At 38.0% G+C, this 5,054-nt stretch overlaps 1 pseudogene; it reads right to left on the reverse strand.

Annotated features, from left to right (window-relative positions):
- Window positions 1-480: 480 nt before the first annotated feature.
- Window positions 481-5,054, reverse strand: part of LOC111379945 — a 14,299-nt pseudogene continuing 9,725 nt past the window's right edge.

Genomic DNA, 5,054 nt, shown 5'->3' on the forward strand with positions numbered 1-5,054 from the left:
GTCTTAATCCTCATCTTTCCTTTTATTATCATCTTAGGATAATCTCTTTCAACTGTGCCCAAATTTTACCACAGTTAAAATATATTTTATTTTTCGCACTTGCCTTAGACCTATACATGCCAACAATATCAAATAATGACCACAAGCAAAGTACTGACACATAATTTACATAGAATAGTCAAGTAAATTTTCCTAAGGTCACATGCAATTCTATTGGTGTAGAAAAATTGATAACAAATTCACATAGAATTTAAGGCAATTAATTAACATGTAATTCATAGGTCTAGCAACAAGCAATGGTTACCTTAGACCTAACGTCACCCCACACGATGACTTCTAACGTGAAAAAATAAATAATCAACCTACACATTTATTTTAACTGCAATAATAAAAAGTAAAGAATACGATACCAAGCGGACCACGTCTGAAGGTCCGTAAATATTGAGAGACGCGAATTCACCAATTCAGGACTATCACTGTTCATCCTAAAGTCACCAGCAACAATAGCAACACGAAAACAGCACCCGGCACTCGAACATCCAAGGGCAAAATCGTCCAACTTTTTCTACGTAACCTAAAACAGAAAACTTCCAACATGAAAAATGTTAGAAATAATGAGAGGAACAAACAGCCTGAAGACAACTTCTCCAAATTCTCATCCACGAACCCTCACGCGCCTACGTCGGAGTTTCCATGCGCTGCGGTTGACCGGCCACGCTCCGATGACTTCCCGACCTTTCTGAACAGTCTCCACCTGCACAGTCCAATGGTGATGTGCATTTCTCCAAATTCTTTTTGGTTTCACCAGAAAACGCCAAAACAGATCCGGTAGAAAATTGAAAAATCTACCAGAATTCTGTCCAATTTTCTGCATGTTTTCTAGATCGATTTCGGGCCACTTCCAGCTCGATTTTAGCCCCAAAAATCACAGATTTATCAACAACACAAGCTCTGATACCATTTTTAGTGGAAATCCCTCGATAAATCTTAATTCTGGGCTCAGAAAACAATCAAACGAACACCAGTTTATCTCGACTCAACCCGAGACTTTCGCCTTCACTTTGGACTGTCCAAACTCTCTCAAACCCCACAAAGGAGAAGGGTGGTAGTGTTAGCAATCCACAAAGGTATGGAGAGGAAGAAGAAGATATCACAATGCTTGAATCTTACTCACAACCTCACATGACTTCCCTCTCTCTCGACTGCCTTTCTTCTCTGAACTCTCCTCTCCATTGCTACAACACACACGCACCAAAAATGGCTAGAAGATAAATACATATATATAGGTTAATTTAGGTCACTCTAATTGGGCCTAGGGTTCACTAAGTGGACTAGCAATTAACCTAAACTAATGGGCCAATATTCAACTCCATATTAATCACTAAATGGTCCAACTAACCAAATAATCATCCAACCCAAACCCGAACCATCCAAAAGTGTAGTTCATCTCCGAGTCGAGCCAAGTCCATGGTGTCGATAAATAATCCGACAACTGTTTTAAATCATTGCTCGGATTATTGGGTATCAAAAACCCAACACAGGCGATTTCAATATGACTCGTCGTTTGATGGCATATTGTAATATTTTCCGTGAATGATCATATATAAGATTGGCAAACAAAGAAATAGTGACCATGCAACCAAGAAAGGTCAGACTGTACTGCTTGCAACAACAAAGACCAAGACACAGAACAAGCCTACCAGTTTTCTCAACAAATCTGTCATGAAACAGTTTTCCCGTATGTCCAGGGCCATTTCAAACCAGGTGTCTATTCTTCCATATGGAATTATTTTGTTGATGAGTTTATTTGTCTTGCTTATTTGCTATCACGTTCTTGTTTATTAACTAGTTTAATTCTTGTTCATTGAGAACACACAAGTCCATATTTTATGGAAGTAGTTTCTTTTTCCATATGGAAGCACTGCACGATAAATGAGTTTTTCCTGTTCGACTTTTAGTTGACAATCCTCAATAAATCAGCCATGTGGTAGACATTGCAATAGTCTTGTTGTTGGGTTATATGAAACAGAAATGTCATTTTCGCTAAGTTGGAATCAAATTCCAGAGATGAAAGTGCTTCCTGGCATGGTTTTGAATGTAACAAGATATGTTATTGTAGCCCCCGGGGCATAGCCTAGTGGTGCAAAGGACAGGAGTAAGGTTATCTCACGCCTTGCTGACAGTCGCAGTATGGGGGTTCGATTCCTGTGATATGAAATTGAACTTCTTATAGGCGCAATGTACAGGTAGCTCTTGTTCCCTAGCCTGCTGGGGCACATTCTGAGATTTACCTCTTTCACAAAGCTCTAGGGGCGAGACGGTGGGGGCCTTCAAGGTTGGAGTTCAACCTTTACATATGTTATTGTAGATTATTAGTCTAGCTTCTGTTAAGAAGAGGAATAGGCAGGTTGTTAGAAAGTGAAGTAGTAAATAAAACATTTTTAAACTTACATGCAGTCCAGTTTTAGGTGATTTTTAAATAGGAAAGTACAATCGACGCTTGGGAATTTATTATCCAACGGTTCTAAAACGATGCCAAACCTGATTTCCTTTTATTATACATGATTTTTACGACTGAATAGTTTGACACCTTTCATGCTAAAAGCACTCTCTTTAGTTGAGTACACTTTCTTATTTACCTCTACATCAAACACATCTTATATAGTAAGACTTTGCTACATTACCAGGGCCACATTGGCATGGCATTACCAAGGCCGAGCCCCGGTCAAGCAACATTATTGTAGAAATTATCTGTTCCGTTATCATTTTGAGTTTTATAGCTTCAGAGACGTTATCAATTGAGGACTAATGACTGAAATATATGCTTCTGGTGCGAGACATGTTTAATATGACGTGTTGATAGGTGATATATATAGTGTCATCTCCGTAGCATTCGAGTGATGGATCGTTAAAATGAGACTCAGCATTATCTTAAATTCGACAAAGTGAAGACTCAACTGCCACAGACAGCTGCTAAGCACCCACGAGTCTGAATTGCACTTTTGTCATTTTTAAAATGATTCATAAACTAATGACATTTAAATGCCAGTGCTAACACGAGTAGTACTAAATAGTATTACTTAAACATAAAATATCAAAGTTAAGATGGGCATCAATTTATATTTTTAGCTATATAACATTCTTCAATCAAAAAATTGGCAAAACGAGATTTCATATGAAAGCAATTTATGTTTTTAATACAGTCAAAGAATAGCAATATGACAGGCTCAAAAAGGAATAGCATATTACATTCTTCAAACAAAAGACTGGCAACTCGGGATAGTGAGGATACCTTTTTGTGAGTTCTACACGATCCTGTCCAATTTGATGTACCAAGATGCCATCTCTGAGTACCAAATTACCTTTCAACTCATAACCTGAAAAACACACCATGGACAGAGCTTCATCAAAATGATATATAACTCAAGAAGCACCGCCATTTTATCCATACAGAAGAAAGTTAATGTTTGCACGGATTATCTTCAACCCTCGACTTAATATCAGAGTTGATGCTCTGTCTTGCCTGTCCAGGTTTCCCATCTTATGGCTCGTACACACAGTATATCTCCCACCCTATGCATGCTTTTCATTGGGCTAAGAATCTTATCATCGCCTGATATACTCCTCAAGAGTTGCTTAGAACACATCTCTGCTGCCTGAGTAGCATTTTTCACTCGTGTAGCTCTTACCCAAGCAGGCTCCTATTTGTCAAAAAATAAAAATAAAGCATATAGTTCATTTCCACACAGTGGCACAGTTGACAATTTTTTTTCTATAGTGAATAGTATAAAACGAATTTCAACAGATCATACCTCAGGGACAATTGTGTTCCATTATGAGAATGGCCGCAAGACCAGGCGATATTTTCCATTCTCCATCCTGATCATACAAGCACACCAGGAGGATGAAATTCGTGCAAATTGACATCACTATCAGGAACTGAAATTGAAGATACCGGCCATAGTTACAAAAAAGGGGAGTATAAAAGTAAAGTATAACTAATAAATGCTGGTGTGGTCCAGGCGTAGAGAAATTATTTTGTAGACTAAATTTAAATGAATAAATGTGTTCCCTATCTAACAATTAAGCTTTTAAATGAGGTGATTTAATGTTATATGGCCCTGTTTCTTGTCTCTTCACTCATTTATAAAAATTGTGCATGCAACAGGTCATTGATATAAAAAAATGAATTTGATTTGCATGCAAGGGGCCGTGATGAAATCTAAATTTAAATAAATAAATATGCTCCTATCCCTCTTTTAAAAGCTTCAGCTTGTAGAAGAAGTGGTTTAACAATTACTACCTGAAATATTGTAGAAACCCTAGAACCGTTTCAAAACATCAAAAATCGCAAGACTAAGGATCAAGATTTGTAGATCTGAAAACAGTAAAGAGAAACACAAGCGATTTTTGGCCGAAGCCCCGAGGTTCAGCAATTTGTCAAAATAGCCTAATCCCCGTTGAGCATCCACGAAGGAATAAGCTCGAATCCACTAGAACAAAACACACCGGCCAAATTACAGCAGTTTTCGAATCACAGAAGGAACACACAGTTCCAGCCACCACGACAACAATCTCCTCCACAATACAAAGAATTCACACAAGAGTTCATAGCATCACATCTACTCTCAACCCACTAAAGGAATCAACAAGATTCAAGACGAGAGAGCCAACAAATACAGAGAGAGATTTTTCAACTCAAAACGAAAAGAAAACGAAAGCTGCGTAAAATGAGAGCCAACACTAACCCTAGAATTGTTAATCCTTTTTATATGAAATAATCAATTCATTTGATCCAATGGTCCAGCGACTGTTAGGTGTCACAATCATGTGAGAGTCGTTTTTCTCAAAACAGAAAGCGTGTTTTTCCTTTATGCAATTAAGCTTCCAGATAATTCTACCAGTTGGGCAATTTAACCGGGTCATGGGCCGTTGGATATTAACTTGGGCTTTACAAATGGCAGCAACCCAATTTCTACATTCTCCACCTTTGCTGTCTTTTGTGCATGTTCTTGTGGATTCAAAACTCAACTTCATTTCATTTGCTCTTATTA

Source organism: Olea europaea, unplaced genomic scaffold (genome assembly GCF_002742605.1).
Source record: "Olea europaea var. sylvestris unplaced genomic scaffold, O_europaea_v1 scaffold2068, whole genome shotgun sequence".
Classification (NCBI taxonomy): domain Eukaryota; kingdom Viridiplantae; phylum Streptophyta; class Magnoliopsida; order Lamiales; family Oleaceae; genus Olea; species Olea europaea.